The following is a 19,927-nucleotide window of genomic DNA, read 5'->3' as shown; positions in this document are numbered from 1 at the left end:
ATTCCAGAAAATACAACTAAGCAGGCATACAACAGAATATATTACCACACAATGTCAGGTAAAGCTGAAATGATTGACAAGCAATTTCAGGTATTCTGTGGATAAGAAATCCAGGAAACTAAGGAAATGATTTTTCATATTTTTCCTCCAGAGCCTATTATGATGCTAGCCCAAAGAAAGAACTTAATAAGGCAATTTATTGCCAAGTATATAAAATTTTTACTTTCTATATCATAAAATGGAAATGAACTTCATCTTTAAAACTGAATAAAAAGAAAATATGATTGATTTATTTGTTATCCACCATTAAATGACCCATTTTTTAATGTGCATCTACAGTATGCTCTGGAGTGATAATCTGGACAGAGAATTATTGTTCTGATCATGTTGATTTTAGATGTGTATGAAAAGCAAATATTTTTTAATCCCAATTGCTCAAAAAATTGAGGTGGAAATGAGTTGAATGCAATGGCTTATGGGTTTTTAAAAATTTCATTTTGGTGTCTGAGTAACTACTTTAAGCTGTATTATTACTCATCGTTAGGGCTTATAATGAAGGAGAGAAGATTTTATAGGTTAGGGCTGCAGTGTAAAAATTTTCTTATTTAAGAATTTGTTCAGCAAATTAACAAAAGAGGAAATGGAAGACAATACAACAGTATGTAGGACCAATTTAGACTAGTCAGGTGATTATAAACAGACGTGTCATACAGCTTGGTCAAACATATATATCATTGGTAACAATTTAAAATTCAGTATAGAATTGACAATAAAATTGATATTGTTCATGATAATTAAATTAGCCCTCTTAGTTTTAAGAGTAAGGTCACATAGCTTTCTCTTGTATGATTTGAGAACTACTTAATGTTTCCTTTTTTCTAGTATATTACTTACTAATTCTTTAGGTGCATGATAATCCAATGACACATATTCATTCCTATAGGATTCCAATTCCTCTAACAATGTTACCTCCCTTTACATGAGGTAGGCATGATTAATGCAAGACTCCAATGTACTCTGCATACTTGCATCATAGTATTGATCAAATTATTTTGTGATGTGATGCATTCAATGATCAATATGCCCCACAAGACTGAACATCGATAAGGGGACAAATTTACTTATGCATGCATTTATTTAATCAACAAATATTTATTAACCATCTATCATAAACCAAACTCTGTTCTAGACACTGAGAATACAGACATAATTTAGAAATGCAAAGTTTTTATCTGCATGGAGCTCATATTCTAGTGGGGAAGACAGATTACTAAAAATTAATTGAATAAGTTATAAAATTTCAAATAGCAGAAAAGCTAAAAAGGAAACAAAGGAAGGGGCAGACAGTGGCAGGGAAGACAATGGCTCTTGAGATTGCCTGACTCACTCTTGTATTCCAGGCCCTAAACAGACTCCAACTCATAGTAGGATTTGAATTAATGAATACACAAAAACATAGTGCCTCTAGGAATCTTAAGTTAATTTTTCATATTCGTTTTTCCCAAATGATAAAATATTAAGCTTTTATTGACCTTCACTGAGCTATTGTGTTGATATATGACTTTCATGTTAATTTAACATCTCTGCAAGTCCTGAGAAAAGGAAGAAGGAAGGTTAACTAGCAGGGTTAGAGAAAGAAAGAAATTTTGAATACAAAATATGCATAGCTTTTCAAGAAATCTCTGCTTTAAATCCCCTGTTGCCTTCTGATGTGGAGATCTTTTCTGTTTCTGTGGCATTTTTCAATACTTACTCTGAATTTGATCCTTTTCCTCTTGTCTTCCTCACCTCCCATCTTCTCAGCTCTAAATATATTGAAAATTTCTGTCATTGACTTGCTTCACAATTTATATTTTATATTTCTTTTGGATGAATCACTTGTGCTTTTCCCAGCATCTGTTAATTTCCCAGCATGTGCTGAAGATTTCTAAATCGCGATTTCTTTCTAAGTGTTCTCTTTCTTAATATCTGCCCTGAGTTGCTTCTCTTTCTTTCTGTCTCTTAATATGTGTATGTGAGAGAGTGTGTCTGTGAGTGTGTGTATCTTTGTATCTTTGCATCCACTCTCCTAAAGTAGGGATTGCTATAGAGTGGCTACTATTCAACAAATGTTTGGTAAACAGTAAATATACCAGATCTAACACACCATTGTCCAGAGTGCTATCATAGTGATTACTACATTTTTTACGGCTTTTTCTGCAAGTGTCTGGCTTCCTAACTAAATGGTGAATAAGGTTGCCAGAGAGAATGCTAAATGTTCAGTTAAATTATTATTTCAGATAAACAACAAATAGTTTTTAGAGTAAATATGTACCAGATCTCAAAACAATTATGTATGGCTGAATTGCAATTCGAGTTCACTGGTCATCTTGTATTCTTACTGGCTAAATGTGACATTCCTATGACAAGAGCAAGGCATTTGATTCTTGTATTACTGTCTGTCTTGAAATACCCAGTATGTATATGTGAAGTATCTGATTAATGTTAGTAAAACAGATGCTATTTTGGGGATAAAATGTTGTGTAACATAATCAAGGGGACACTCAAGGATTTAGAGAGTAATGAAAGAGTAATAGGAGGTCAGTGATCTTCAAAAGTGGAAAAAGAGCCCAGTGAATAGGATGACATTAAAATTCATAATTTTTGCTGTCATGTGGGGCTTTTATCCAAAATATCAATATTTAATAAATGCAGAATAAAAAAGCATTTTCCTCAATATTTTTCTTAGATTATCATATTTGTGTATCATTTTAATATAATTTAAAGTCATTTAATATAAAATATATTGAGGAAGGATTTTCAACCTTGTGTATATTTTCTACATACTATAAAAACTTTTATATATAAGACATAACAGGTTTGTACATTATGCTGGCTCAAAGTAATTTATATCTGAATGAGACATAAAATTCAGACATGGATAAATTTAGAATTCATCTATTTTGATTACTTTTTGCCAAGTATACATACTAAAATGACCATCTTTCTTGAAAGTTATCTTCATTGTATAGCAAAGTTCACATTTGAAAAGAGAATCAACGAAATGCATATGATAATTAATTCAATATACCAGAAACAGATGTCTTCAAAGTGTGTTGTTGTACTTGATAAAATGAGAATTGGAGATTTTCAGTATTAATTAATGATCTTGCTGTCAAATCTCAATGTTAAATATTTTGAACTTTCATAGGGCTCTGGAGGTGAACAGCAATAAAAATGTTGCCGTATATAAATGTCATAGGACAGAAAAGTCCTACAAATTTTAAACCTAGTTTCTTTTGGTCGTGATAAGAGCTAAAGCAAAATATAAACCCTGTATATATTTTTCAAATGGTCCTTCTCACACTATAGTCTTCAGACCCTTCTGTTTCAAAAGGTTCTCCCACAAGTCAATTCAGGGCAGAATCTACTGAAACAGTTTTTCCCAGAGCCTTCTCTAAATAAATTAGAATATAGGGTAGCATTAGTCTGATGTTAAAGTTTGATGACTATTGACTTAATTTAGGATTTTAAGCTATACAACAGTAGGATCAATAAATATACTTCAGATAGTATTTCAAAGTAGAGAGGCTTTCATGTGAAGGACAGTGTATCATTTTTCTTCAAAAGCATTATTGCACTGACAATTTAAACTGAACAGTGTAAAACCTGCTCTCTTCAGTGATTAAGAGGCCATAAGAAGGGGTTTATGTCCTCAAAAAATCTCTCCAACATTTGTTGTGCTTGTGTGTGTATGCAATTCACCACATAAATTTTTGTGATGTATTAAAATTTAAATACATATAGTAACTACTAAATGTTTGAAATTAGTGGTGATAATTAAGCTTTATCAGTAAATTATAACTTATTGAGAATTATTTTCACATTATTTCTTGAGAACTGATATTAAGGTATAAATGGAGGTAAGAACTATTTTATCAAGATGGCAAAAATAATATGGAGAATAGAGAAGGGGTAAGGGATAAGATTCATCAGACACAAGAAATAATTTGAGCAAATGAACAATTCTGATGTAAAATTACATGATGTTCTGGGTCTTTCTTCATATATGATTATTCCTTCATATTTTCAAACTGTTCCTTCGGTTCATATAAAAGTTTGCAGATTTCCATTCCCACAGCTCTCAAGCATAGTTTATGATGCCAGGAATCCAAAAGTAGAACCTTAGCCATAATTCAAACTTCCAAGAGAAAGATGATTGATTTACAAAACTTTAGTATGTACATTGGAACCAATTAAATTTTGCTAAACAGAGCCCTATTGTCACTATTTGGAAGGTGGTGGGACAATTTCCAGTGAATAAAGGTTCTAGACTAAACAAAAACTCACTTCCACTACATTTTGCTTCCTACCTACATAAGAGTGTAAACACTGACACATATAAAGACACACACACCCTGCATCCCTTAAATTCAATTTCCACAAAGTCCATGTACTCATCTAACAACCATAAATATACCCATCATTTTACAAAGGGAAATATCCCAAAAGTGCTATTGAGTAGCTCCATTGGTCATTGAGCAAATGATGTCCTGGAGCTGTACTGAGCCCTCTAATACAAATTTTTAAAACTGTTTTGCAGTATGTACTACACAAAATATATGTATATTCCAATCCAAGCAATTTTACTCATACATATATATTAAATAGAAATGAACACCAAAAGACATGGGCATGGCATTCAGAGCAGCATTACTCATAAATACTAGGAACTGGAACCAACTCAAATATTTACACAGTGAAATACTATTCTGCAATGCAAGCGAGTAAACTACTGATATACAAAAGAGTTACATTTCCCACAAGCATAGCAAAAGAAATGAGATGCAAAAAATGGATATGGTATTTCTTCATTTCTAGTTATTAAAAAAAATAAACTAATTTAAAGTGTTAGAATCAATATAATAATTATCATCTAAGGAGAATGGAAAAGAACAATAATTTAGAGGGGCCAAAAGAGAGGCTTCTGGATCTGGTTATAGTCTATGACTTATATGAGAGAAAGAGAACTGTAGTCCCTGACATTTAGTCCAAATCTAGTACAATCAACTTTTCACTATTTAGTTCAAATAAAATACTTTGATTTTTCCTTAAAAAATGCTATGCAGAAAAGCATGCCTTTTGAATGGACATTTCAAGAAGGATTTAAAAAATGCCTTTCATAATTTCCTTTTATTCCTTATTACAGAAACTGTAGATTTACAGAAAGTCATGCATAAATTGCATGACTACCTTATACCAGCTGTATTAGTCAAAAGGAGTGCTGATGCAAAGTATCAGAACTCTTTTGGCTTTTATAAAGGGTATTTATTTGGGATAGAAGGTTATAGTCCCAAGACCCTAAAGAATCCAACTCAAGGTACCATAAGAGGTAGTTTCTCACTCAGTCTGTTGCTGCATGTTGACACAAGTTGGCTGCTGATGTCTGCAACAGTTCGATCTTCTTCTTCCCTCTTAAGGCTCTGTGGGCCCAGCTTCTCCCTATCTCAGCAATGGGCTGTTGTATGACTCATCTCTCTCCCTGGGGCTCATTTCTTCCCAGGCTCAGCTGCTCTGTTCTCTTCACAAGGTCAACTGTAGACTATTAGGCACATTTCTCCTCCCCGGGGCCTCTGCTATATCTAATGAGCTTCTCTCTTCCTCTGTGTTCTTCTCCTGTGTATATTTGTTCATGTGAGAGTGTTTCATATACACCAAGGGGATGGAGACTCAACCTGCATGCCCTAAAATGTGGCCAAATAAAAGCCCTAATCTTAATTTAATAAAGTAAAACTGGAACCTCTGAATCTAATACAATATAATATGCACAGAGGAACAGACCAGCTTACAAATACAATCCAATTCTATTTCTGGAATTCATAAACAATATCAAACTTCTATAACATACATATTTTTTTAGATTTATTTATTTATTTATTTCTCTCCCTTTCCCCTCACCCACCCCAGTTGTCTGTTCTCTGTGTCTATTTGCTGCATCTTCTTCTTTGTCTGCTTCTGTTGTTGCACCGTGTCTAAGACTTACCTCCTGAGATACTCCATGTTGCTCAAATATGACCACTCTCTAAGCCAAACTCAGCATGTAAATGCATTACTTTCCCCCAGCATGGTACATGACTCCAGGGGAGGGTCTCTCTGGAGCCGAGGGATTACTACCAATCACTAAATGGTGATGGAACTAGAAAAAGACCTTGAGTAAAAGGGAGGAATGGTAAAGCAAATGAGTTTAAATGGCTAAGACTCTTAAAAAATGAGTCAAGAGGTCATCAGAGGATTGTGTTTATGCACACCTCAGCAGGATCCCAGAGACAGCCAAAGTAGATACAACCCCAGGTACTCCTGAGGCCTACAGAGACATACAATTTCTACGGCCATGGCAGATGGCTCTGGAGTTCAGTGCCTTACCAGTGGGCCCTACTTTGAAATTTGTGTTCCTGAGTGTGACGGAGTTGGACTCCAAAATGATCTTTCTACACATGCCTCTTCCATCACTTTTACTGAATCTGTGGTTGGTGCTAGGGTTGGTGTATACTCAGGAAACTTGAATCATTGGATTGGGCATGTGACAGCCAGACCCTGAGCCTCAGCAGAGTTGTAGCTCCTACTCTTTTGTTCCTTGGACTTACCCAGGTCAGCTAACAGGGAGGTGAAGATGGTCAATCACCACACCAGGGAATCAAGAGTGTCTACAACTCAAGCAGGAGAATCACATCCATCAACCATGTGGGACCTAAGCCCCCTCTTGATATAGTGGTTTAGTGGACATGACCATCCCAGGGTCCATAGGATGGAGGTATAAAATATGGATTAGAGTGGACTTACTGGTATTCTGCTATAGAACTATTGTGACTAGTAATGGAAGAATTTGTAGCACTGATGTGGAGAAAGTGGCCATGATAGTTGCTGAGGGCAGGGAGAGAGAAGAGGAGATATGACGTGGGGGCATTTTTGGGACTTAGAGTTGTCCTAAATGATATTGCAAGGCCAGATATGGGACATTATATATCCTGGCATAACCCAATGAATATACTGGGGGAGGGTGTGAATTACAGGGTAAACTATTATCCATGTCAACACATGCTCAGTGTCAACACATGCTCCAACACATGGGGCAGCAGTGCTCCAAAATATATTCATCAAATGAAATGAATGTACTACAATGATGAAAGAGGTTTTTGATGTGGGAGTAGGGAAGAGTGGGATGTGGGGTATATGGGAACCTCTTGTATTTTTTAATGTACCATATTTTTTTATCTATGTATCTTTAAAAAATACAATTAAAAATAAAGTGTCATTTTTAAATCTCCTACTACACTCTATAACCATTAATTTTTCCTTCCAAAATGGCAGTATTTGCTTCATATAGTTTGGGAACCTGCTTTTAAGTGCAAATATATGTATAATTTTTACATCTTTTTTTACTTGACCTCTTTGTTTGTATATAATGGATGTGTTTGTTCCTCATAACTGTTTTTGACTTAAAGTCTATTTTATTTCTTATTGTTTATCTGTGCTCTTTGGTTATACTTGCATGATGTATATATATTTTTTTCCATTCTCTCACTTTCAACTACTTTTATCTTTGAAGTTAAGGTGAGTGTCTTGCATTCATCATATAGCTGTCTTTTGATAAGAGAGTTTAATCTATTTACATTGAAAGTCACTACTGATAATGCAGGACTTTCTTTTGCCATTTTGCTATTTAGCTTTTGTAAGTCTTACACCATTTTTTTGTCCCTCAGTTTTTCCCTTAATTACTAATTATGTATTTGATTTTTGTTTTGTACCATACTGAGTGTCTTCTCTTTCTATCTTGATATATTTTTCAGGTATTTTCCTTATGGTTATCACGGGGTTAAATTTTAACAACCTAAATATATAACAATCATATATACAATTACATTTGGTTTGCTACCTACTTGACTTCAATAGCATACACATATACTTTTTCTATGCCTCTCTTTTCCCCACTTTTTGTGTACTTATTACCAAATATATCTTTATGCATTATATGCCCAAACTTATAGATTTATCATTACTTTATCAGCATTTGCATTTTAACACCTATAGATATAAGAAGAGCAATAACCTACAAAAAAATTATAACACAACAGTACTTACATTTACATTTACACAAATGGTTACCTTTGCTGGAGATTTTATTTCTTTATTGAAGTTTGAATCACTGTCCACTGTCTTTCCCATTCAATCTGAAAAACTCCCCTTTGAATTGCTTGCAGGTTAGGTCTATTGGGAATGCACTCCCTCAGCTTTTGTTTATTTGGGAATGTCTTAATCTCACCCTTGTTTTTGAAAGAAAGTCCCACTGTATATAAAACACCGTGCTGGTCATAGTTATCTTTCAGGCAAAAGGTTTCTTGCCTCTATGATTTCTGATGAGAAATTGACATTCAGTCTAATTGGGGTGCCCTGGTACATAACATTTTCCTTTTCTTTTGTAGCTTTCAGTACTGTCTCTTCATCCTTTGCCTTTTTTATTTTTTATTTTTTTGTCTTTACTTTTTTTTAAATATTACATTCAAAAAATATGAGGTCCCCATATACATCCCACCCCCCTCATCCAACTGCTCCCCCCATAGCAACAATCTCCTCCATCATCATGAGACATTCATTGCATTTGGTGAATACATCTCTGAGGACCACTGCACCTCATGGTCAATGGTCCACATCATAGCCCACATTCTCCCACGTTCCATCCAGTGGGCCATGAGTGGACATACAATGTCTGGTAACTGTCCCTGCAGCATCACCCAGGACAATTTCAAGTCCCGAAAACGCCTCCACATCTCATCTCTTCCTCCCATTCCCCACACCCAGCAGCCACCATGGCCACTTTCTCCACACCAATGCCACATTTTTATTTGTTTTGCCTTTGATAGTGTGATCACTATATGATGGCATATATTTTTCTTCATGTTTATTTTCTTTGGTGTTCTTTGGACTTCTTGGATAAGCATAATCACATCTTTTGTTAAATTTGGGAAGTTGTCTATTATTTCTTTTGAATATTCCTTCTATGCCTTTCTTTCTTTTCCTTCTTGCACTCTCATAACATGTATGTTTGTCCACTTGATAGTTTTGCAATGGTGTTTGTGTGTGTGCATGTGCGGTAACAGAGCTGGAGATTGAACCAGCACCTTGTACGTGGGAAGCCAGTGCTCAGCCACTGAGCACATTGGCTCCTTTGAGTTATTGTTCTTTTTTTTTTTTTATTTATTTGCTTGCTGTCTGTATTTTCATTTCTAGGAGACACTGGGCCTCTCATGTGGGAAGCAGGAGCTCATCCACTTGAGCCACATCAGCTCCCTCAGGATACTTTTACTTTTTATAATACACTTTTCTTTCTGCTCTAATCCAGACTCATTTCAATTTTCTTGTCTTCAAGTTCTCTGATCCTTTCTTCTGCCTGCTTCAATCTGCTTTTGAAATGATCCTGGAAATTTTTCATTTATTGTGTTTTTCAATTGCACTAGTTCTCTTCATTTTCTTTTACAATTTTGTTCTCTTTACTAAGATTTTCATATTGCACATTCATTGTTTCCCTGATGTGCTTTAGTTCTTTCTCTGTATTTTCCTTCATCTATTGAGCAGCTTCATGATCATTTTTTAAAGTCCTTGTTTGGTATGTCCACATTCTGGTCTTCTTCATTGATGTTTTCTGGATTTTCATTCTCTTCCTTTGGATGGTCCATCATTTCCTGTTACTTTGTCTTGTACTCTTTGGTTGCATATTGTACATTTAAAAATTTTAAATGCTCTTTCTTGGGTGTATTCCCTGAGATGTCTGGCTCTTAATTTTGTAATCAGATGTCTATAATACTGAGACTTCCTTGAGCTTTTGCCTCCTATCAGGATAGTTTGCCTAAGACAAATGCAGTGTATTGTGTTCTCCCTATCTTCCATGCTTGTGTCTTGTCCTGGGCTTGTGCTTGTTAGTTGTTTTGTAGTTACCCTTTTTACAGGAGTTTGAATGTCCCCTCTATTTCCCAGGAGACAGATCCCCCCCACCTGAGTGTTTAAAGCAGGCAAGCCTTTTCCCTGACTATACATCTCTGTAGTTTTTTATATTCTTTTGTCCCAACCTGATTTCACCTAAAGGGCAAATTCTGGGAGGGAAGACTTGTCAGAGGACAGTTTCCCAAGTTAGCCTTTACTAGCCAAAAGAAAACCAGAGACACATGAAATGGATGCATACTGGCTCCAACTTGCCCTCAGGAGGGGATCAGCAAGGGCACCTAGAGCATCTTCCATGGCTCCCCAAAGTGAGTTTACTTGACCTACCCAGCAAATGTAGCTTTTCAACTCACTGTCCCATGCAGCCTGAGGAAGCATAGCATCTTTAAGTCTCCTCCATAGCTGCCTTTGTCCAGAGCAGTTTGGAACAATGGCTGCCCTTACAACTGGGACCTCAGAGATATAATCAAAAGCTATGATCAGTGATCAGTCATGCTCAACCGTGGTCTTGGGGAAGAGGGCTTTTATCTGCTCTCTCTCACAAGTGAGCTAGTCAGGAGATGGACTCCATGGTGGCCTGCCACAAGAGGGGGACAAGGGTGCCAGTAATATCATGCAGAAGGAGTGATTTACTGGTCTTTACCATAACTTAGCAACTTCTTTTTCCCACTCTGCTCTGGATGCTGAAGTGTTATACTGGATTCTAGAATTTCCAAATAGTTGTTTCACACAGTTCCTGCCTATTTAATATTTGTTCTGCTAGGAAGAATGAATCTTGGTGCCCCCTACTTTGCCATCTTCCAACAGTCTTCTCCTATCCATAATTTCCTTTTAATTTTATATTATATTATACTCAATCCACATCTTATTAATGTGAATATATAGATATGAACTGAATTGCTAAATGGTGTGTTGTGGGAACACAGACTTGGGCACAACAAAAACTTTCAGCAAATGGCTGTTTTATCACTTTCACTGCAGAAAGTGTCCACAATAGTCAGGGCATAGATCCCATTGTAGCCAGTTTCACAGAGAAGCCCACTGCTTGAGTCACGGGCAGTGGATGGTAGTTCCTGCTGTGGGAAGGCAGAGGTATTTATACAAGCCCACAAGAAGGAGCCCTACCAACGGGAGGAAGAGATGAGATGTGGAGGCGTTTTCGGGACGCGGAGTTGTCCTGGATAGTGCTTCACGGACAATTACGGGACATTATAGATCCCCCCAGGGCCCACTGGATGGAACGTGAGAGAGTCTGGGCTATGATGTGGACCATTGACTATGGGGTGCAGTGATGCTCAGAGATGAACTTACCAGGTGCAATGGATGTGTCATGATGATGGGAGAGAGTGTTGCTGTGGGGGGAGTGGGGGACGGGGGCGGTGGGGTTGAATGGGACCTCATATTTTTCATAATGTAATTTAAAAAAAATAATAAATAATTAAAAAAAAACTTAAAAAAAATAATAAAATTTATTGGAATTCATCTATTCATAGAGCCCAAAACTGTAACCATGCTACAAATGGCAAGTCCTCTCATTTTGTGGTGTCCCATGTTTTATGTATCATAACCATTGCCGCTAAAAAGCAAATTTTCATCAATAACACTGGAGGGGAGACTGATTTATTTCCCTTTTTAATATAGAATATGGTTTTACAAAGTTGCCAGATGAAGAGATAATTCAAGAGAACATGGAGGGGGGGTTGGGGAAAGCATAGTACCAAGAAGCCAATTAATGAAAATATTTTTCTGAATCTTGAGATATGTGCTATATATGTCAGCTTTTTACAATGTTTAATGTGTTGTGATTTGTTTTCCCATTATAATAAATGTACTTTTTTTAACCTAAAAAAAAAAAAAAACAGTAGTCTGCACATTGACATGCCTTTAAAAATAAAATTTAACTTTAACTTTCAAAAAAAAAAAAAAAAGAAGGAGCCCTACCACTGAGTTTTCATATCCTGATAGGCAACTAGGGCTTCTTCCCCATATCTGGATTTAAGATATTATTAGACTGCTCCACAAAGCAAAAAAATCTCCCCAAAGCTGAGGAAGGGAAACATATTGAAACATCTGCTCACAATAGGAAAGAAGGAGTGGGTACGTCGTTGAAGTCTGGGACAAGGTTTCTAAGTGTGTCTGTGACTTCCCCAGCAATAGATAACTCCTCAAGTGAGATTATCTTGTCATCAAAACCACCACATTCAAAGAATAAATATACAGGTTAGAAGGTTGCTTAGAAACAGGTATTTTAAATACCCTTTTATTTTTTTGAGTTATAAAGACTTTGGATCATAACAAATAAATTAACAATCTGCTCATTTATGTGGTAAACTAAGGTCAATTCAAATAAAGTGAACAAGGGATATAAGAATAGAAAAATCTTGAAAAAGAATCCTTTTTAGTAAAGCTAGATAGTGTTTTTTCCACCAAGAAAGACCATGAGAAGAAATAATCTAAACCATTTTAAATGATGTAAATGAAATAAGATGAAGCAATTTGAATGAAAATCTAATGGGAAATCTATTGTTTTGCTATAACCCTAGTGGAAGAAAGTTCACACCAGAAAATTAGGATATCATAAAGAGGCAGAGAATTTAAAGGAAAGGACAACATAAGCCCAGGAAATACCTTAACATACACCAAACTCATAGATTTCTTTCAAATGCATTCACTAGAAAATTTCTGAAAAAAATATGAGAATGCCATCCAGAGCCTCTCTCTTTCTTTATCTCCTCATCTCCATCTCTGTCTTTCTGAATGGATTATAGGATAGGAAAAAGACAGGAAACACATAGTTTTTTTTCTGCCTTTGCCTCGGATAGAAAATATGTAATATGAAAATATTCAAAATGAATCAACTATATGAATCCTTAGGTATCAGTTCCCTATTACTAACACTTAAACACTAAATTTATAGTAGTTATCTACAAAATAAAAAAGTAATATATTCTGAGGGAGGGCCAAGATGATGGTAGAGTAAGGGCCTCTAAGATCCAGCTCATCCTACGGTGCAGTTAGTAATAAGCCAGAACTATCTAAATCACCTTTTTTGGGGAGTTCAGGAGACCAGAATAGCACCTTGCAACACTCTTGGAAGAACAGAAGGAAGGGACTGCCCATCTTCATTGAAGATTCATGGATAAAGCACTCCATGCAGCAGAGGCTGGTGCCCATCCCCTGCTGGTGGGGCAAGACAACTCAGGAACTATTCCCTGGTTGGAGTTGGAAGCACCATTTCCCCAAAACAGGGAAGGAAGAAATGGCCAAGCAACAATTTCACCTACTGATTGGTAAATTCTGCTGACTTGGGTCCTAAGTAAGCTAAATTTTGAAACTGTCCAAGTCAGAAAGAAACTAGTAGTCTCCATTTTACCTCTGTCCCCAGCCTGAAGGAAGTGGGGCTGATTGAAAATCACATTGACAATAGGGGCCAACTTCTGTCCACCTAAGTTAAATTGCTGCCCTAAACTAGGTCTCTAGCAGGGAGGAAGGTGGGGGAAGTTTCATTAACCTCTCTGGGCAACTGTAGTTGCTTTCATCCCACATGGACTAGATATTTGGGCATACCACTGGCTCAATTCCTGCTCCTGGCAGGTTAGCAGCAAGGACAGTGCTTCCTCAGTCTCTGTGAGTATCTGTAGCTGCTTTCAGCCTGCACAGACTAGATTGTTAGACATACCTGTGGTACCATTCCTGCCCCAGTCAGTAAGCAATCAATATCTCTGAGCAACTACAGGCAGTCTTGGCCTATACTGCTTGGATTACTGTACTCAGTTGCAGCTCCATTCATACCTCTGGGAGGGGAGAAAGGTGGGAGAAGATTCTTTTGGTCCTGGGGCAATATGGACAACTACAGCTTCCATAGCTTAAAGTACCAACCACATCCTTGGCTCCTTCTCTGTCACCAGCAAGGGTGAAAGGGGAAGAAACAGATGTAAAAGAGCTCAAAATGTTCAGATTGGCTAAAAACAGACACCTATAAATTTCCAAAATAAGTTGAACCAAGTATCAAAGAGGGACCATGGCATAAATCTGATCAAATAGCAAGTCCCCAATTAAAGAGAAACTGAGCCTAGAATAAATACATCAAGTAAATCAGATGGAAAGACACACAAAAAAATTACAAGCCATACCAAGAAATAGAAAGATATGGCCCAGTCAAAGGAACAAACTAAGCCTCCAGATGACATAAAGGAATTGAGAAAACAAAACACCAATGGTCAAACAGATCTCCTTAATAAATTCAATGAGATGACTAAAAAGATTAAGGATATTAAGACACTTAGTATGCACAGAAGAATTTTAAAGCATACATAGAAAAATAGCAGATTTTATGGGAATGGAAGGCACATTAAATAAAATAAAAAATACACTGGAGGCATGTAACAGCAGTTTTGAAGATACAGAGAAAGGACTAGTAAGCTTGAACACATAACCTCCAAAATTATACGTGCAAAAGAACAGATAAGGAAATAAATGGGAAAAATGAAACAGGGTCTCTGGGAATTAAATGACAGGAAGAGATGTGCAAACATACATGTCATGGATGTCCCAGAAAGATAAAAGAAGGAAAAACGGCAGAAGGAAAATTTGTGGAAGATATGGTAGAAAAATTCCTAACTTTTTGAAGGACATAGCTATTCATGTTCAAGAATCACAAGGTCATCTCATCAGAATAAATCCAAATATACCTACTCTGAGACACAAACTAATCACAGTGTGAAATACCAATGATAAAATGAGAATTCTGAGAGCAGCAAAAGGAAAGTAATTCATGACATACAAGGGATGCCCAATAAGAATAACTCCTGATTTCTCATCAGAAACCATGGAGGCAAGAAGGCAGTGGTATGACATATTTAAGATAATGCAAGAGAAAAACTGCCAGCCAAGAATCTTATATCTGGTAAGACTGTCTTTCAAAAAATGCAGCCGAGTTTGCAATATTCACAGATAAACAGAAACTGAGAGAGTTTGTAAGGAATTGACCAGCTTTGCAGGAAATACTAAAGTGAGTGCTACAGCCTGAAAAGAAAAGACAAAAGAGAGAGGCCTGGAAGATGGTCTAGAAATGAAGATTATATGTAACTAAAAGTGTAAAAAGAATGGTGAAAATACAATATGGCAGATGAAAACCAAAGGTCAAAATGGGTGAAGTAAGAACTACCTTTATAGTAATATCTGTTCACCAAGAGATTGAGGACTCAACCTGAGTTATACTTTACTGACACAGCCAATCAGAAGCCCTAAATTGATTTTACCACGTAAACTTATTCAGAGGCCCCTCACTGAATGTAATACAGGCAATGGGTATCACACCCAGAGGAATTAGTTTACAAACTTAATCTTTCTCTTTTTGGGGTTCACAAACATAATCTAAATCTGTAAAAGGGGGGATGAAATACAGGAATTCTACAGGTTATGAATAATTGTTTTGTAAACTCATAATATCCCTGATAAAAAATATACATATATAAAAAAGTAGTATGTTTAATTAATGGATTTAGAACAATATTTTCGATTATGTACTGTTAGCAGTAATGAAGAGGCATCAAGACTTGAGATTGAGTACATACTTTCAGGGAAGTGGCTAGCCCCCTGGTGTGAAACCAACTACTTGCTCAAGAGTAATATGCAAAATATCATGTAACGTTACTAAATCGTCAAGAGAACAATGATAAAATTTTGTGGGGTTTTTTTTGTTTCGTATTTAGAATACTAGTAATTAATTCCATCAATCCTAAAATGAGTAAATCAAAATACATCTTATAGTGTATGGTTCATCATTTCACTGGCAGCATTTTTTTCTTAGTGGTTACTTTTTTAGCTCTTTCCATTCAACTCCCTTAAACAGCTTCAGCATATAGACCAATATTTATTATTCAGCATTGTGCCATCTTGACTTTGGTCAATTTGGGATCTCTTCTGCCTCTTCTAAAGTTTCCTCTCTATCACAGAAGGAAAACCAAGAATCATTTTCTTCATAAGTTTACAATATTCTAATGAAAGCCAATTATTCTTCTGTGTGGTTGCAGGAACTTAACATATACTTTACACTGACTGCACTCAATATTCAAGTGTATTTGATAAGTAAACATGTTAAAATATTCCTTTTTTTTTGAAAAATAAATCTTTGTGAAAATTTTATTTTATTAATTCTGTGTTTTAGTTTTCTAAATGCTGCCAAAGCAATATATTAGAAATGGGTTGGTTTTTACAATGAGAATTTATTAACGTATAAACTTACAGTTCTGAGACTGAGAAAAGTGTTCAATTAAGGTTTCATCAGGTGATGCCTTCTCTTTGAAGGCAATCCTGGACTTATCTGCATATGGTGGTATCTGCCGGTCCCAGCCTTCTCTGGACTCTGTTGCTTTCGGCTTCTGACTGCTCTATCTGAGGCTTTCTCTTTCAGCTTCTGTGTGTTCTTCTCTGATTCTGTGTCTTTTTTCTCTGTCTTCATTCCATTTATAAAGGACTACAGTAGGAACATTAAGGCCCCATCTTGGGTTATGTCTTACTGAGTAATCAAAGGCAAAAGGCCCTTAACAGAAGCAATTTAATCAAGGTGCCCCACATACAATAGTTTCACACCCACAGGAATGGATGGATTAATTTAAGAGCATAATTTTCTGGGATCCACAAAATCCTCAAGCTTCCATACCTTGTAATATGTATATATTGACATTTCTTTCTCCAATATAATAAAAGTAGCACGTGTAAATGGAAAAGAAGCATAAATTCAAAGGGCTTAGACATGAGGGTGTAGACTATGGCCTATGTCACAAACCTTTTAACATGAACACTGAAAGAAGACCATGGAGATGCAGAAGGGAGAATTATGATATTTACAGTACTTTCAAAATCATTCCACTCTATCTTTCATGTTTAAATTTTCATTGAGAACCAGACTGACACCCAACTATATACCAATTTTGCTAAATCCATCATCAAGGGGAGTGTCTACGAAACCACTTTTCTAATTACAGGCATTAAATCTTCTTGCTATAAAAACAGATGGTTTCAAGTGATGATTGCTTTATCTCCACAAAGCAATTCTTCATGATTAACTAATTTCCATGTTGCAATGGCAAACAATATATCAATACAGTAAATCCCAGCAGTTTTCAACTTAGAAGTAGACCAGTTGGTAGAGTACCAGGAATGAGAGAATATTGAGCAGAGCTTCACTGCCTTTTCATCATACACTTTTCATCTGTCAGGATCCTACGAATCTGGGTATGAAGTCTATCAACTTTCTCCCTTTCAATGTGTGGGGTCAGGCATCTGTTTTCTTCCCACAAGATACCCTTAGAGATAGAGTCCAAATGTCCCTCTTTCTGAGGTGGGTCTCTGTCATTTGATAGCCACACACACTCTGGGCCTTTACATCCTTTGCTTCTTCCATGGAATCAGTGCTCTGGGAGGTCCTGGGGCCTCACCCAGGACAGGGAACTCTCCTTCATTCTCATCAACTGTCAGGGACAGTCCTCCTAGGGCAGGGAAAATGGTTTCTCTTGTAAACTTTCTGTCACTTTGGAAGTGATCTTGAGTTTGGGTTCCTCTCAATTGTGGGCTTCAAGGGCACTTTTGTCCCCATGGCCTCTAGAGCAAAGGACTGGAAGCCAGGGGGGCTGGGCTGAGGCTTGGCCTGCCAGTGAAAGCCTGATCCATACCTGTGTGGTCAGAAGCTTGGAGAGTTCAGCTCTCCCTACTCTGTCCATCTGCATATTCTCCTGCTATAGTAGACATCTTATGACCCTGCAGGCTCACCAGGGCATGCTGATCTGGTTAGTGGTTTTTCCCTGGGGGAGTCTGGCCAGAGAGAACCTTCATCAGGCATGGGGTACTGGTCATGCCCACTTCTGCTGCCTGGGAAAAGGGACTTCACAGCCATCTCATGACCTGCATCCTCCTCTCCCTAGTTTGGAGCAATTCATTTCGGTATTTCTACTGCACTCACTTTATCTAAGGAACCATCCATCTCATTGCATTCTGCTCTTGACCTATACACAGCTCCCCGACCCTTGAGTCTGATGCTGGTAATCCTGGGCCTTTGTTAATAAGGGGAAGTAGAACCCCTGTTCTTCACCAGCATCAAACTTGGGGGTGATTACTTTGCTCAGTTTCATAGAATTTAAAATTTTGCTGAGTTTCTGATTTTCCTGTGGCTCCCTAGGTTCCACTGGATAGAAGAGAAGGGGGTGGGTATTGTGTCACTTAATCAAAATGGCACCATTCTTTCCATGAGACGTGGGCTGACTGCTAGCTCTTCTATTATACTTTCAACCTCCTGGGTTTTCTTCTCCACATGGCAGGGCACTCCTTGCGTGCATCAGCACTGTGCATGGGCCAGCTCCACATGGGTAATGGAGGCCTGGGATTTGAACTGTGGACCTCCCATGTGGTAGGCAGATGCCCTATCCATTAGGGCGAGTCTGCTTCCCAGCTTCTGCTCTCCATTCCAAGCTCTTAGACTTAGTTTTAACTCTTCCTGACTTAAACCTAGGCTCCTCTGTCACCTCTATCTTTGGACCTTGCTCAAGCCTTATTGCCTGGCTATTTTCACTGATTTCAGTGTTCTCTTTTCTGGAGCTGGTATCGCTTTCCAGCTGCCATTCTGCCTCACTTTCTTAACTGCCACTGCTATTACTCTTGAAGTGTCTTGCTAAGGCTTTCCAAATTATTTATTAAATCCCAGGTAAGATTACTAAGTGGCTTCAAAAGAAACTGACTGAAGTTCTCTTTGCTGTTGCATGGCCCAGTTGCTTCCCCTTTCACTGCCTTCCCTTTGGAGATGGGATCTGCTGCATGTCTATGGATATCCAGGCACGATTAGCTTGGGTATGTTCTGGGCACAGGTGACTAATTTCTGCAGAAAGAAGTCCTTGAGAAAACACTGTTGTGGGACATGCTGAGGTGCATCTGACCCTTCAAGTGATAGGTAGGTGGCTACTATTTGGGTCACAAGGAACAAATGTGAGAAGCTTCTGAACTTCATAGGTGGTTGGGTGTGAACACTTGGAGTTGATGACACATTGCCTGAACCTCCAGGGTATGGTCCAGAGAGCAGGTAGGAGATTTGGGGCTCTTCTGCAAAGCTGGTTTGTGTTTGCAGATCTCTGGGCTGGTGCCCCAGCCTGGCACCAGGGCACTTGAGCTCTCTCTGTCCTGTAGGGTGAATGAATCTGAGGTTGTTTTTTCTTTGTCTCTGAATTCCCTCAGATCATGTTGTTTTTGTTGTTGTTGTTTTTAACTGTTTTACCTGTCATACTTCCTGTGAGCGCCTGAAGCTCCAGGTCAGTTAAAAATATGCTCAGTAGACTTTCTTACAAAACTGCACTCATCAAACTTATTATTATTTTTTTAGTAAGTGCTCTGTTTTAAGTCATTGTTGTTCATATATTACCTAGAAGGTGCTATTTTGATTTAACTGGAGTGGAAAATGAACAAAATATAGTTTCATTCATTTTTTCCCTTTGAACATCTCTTGATCTGACTCCAGTTTTAAACATCTTGAACTTGATTATGGTTTCCATGGTACTCTCACCCTGTGTGGTGGGAGAAGAGATGTGGCCCTTTTGGAAACCATTCCTGTTGCCTTTAACATCAGCTGGCAGTTCTCTCAAAACACAATTATCATCATTTTCTTCATCCCTGAGGAAGCATCCAAGCTTCCAGAGGGGACTGGGATCAGAAACTCCAGGATCTCCCTTTTTCACTAACATAGCATCCAGCTATGTGCATTTCAGAACAACCCATCCCATCATGTGGCACATTTCCATGAGCAGCTGTTTTTGAGGAGTGATAGGAAGAGTTACACACTGACTATATAGCTTTGCTCCTGCACATAAACCTTGGGGCTGAGGGAGTTTAATATGCATATCCACAGATCCTCAAAAGGTGTGTACTGAAAAGAGCTGTCATCAGTAATGGTGGAGGCTCTGTGTGTGGA

This window comes from Dasypus novemcinctus, chromosome 4 (assembly GCF_030445035.2).
Source record: "Dasypus novemcinctus isolate mDasNov1 chromosome 4, mDasNov1.1.hap2, whole genome shotgun sequence".
NCBI lineage: Eukaryota > Metazoa > Chordata > Mammalia > Cingulata > Dasypodidae > Dasypus > Dasypus novemcinctus.
Note: the sequence above shows the minus strand (reverse complement) of the source record.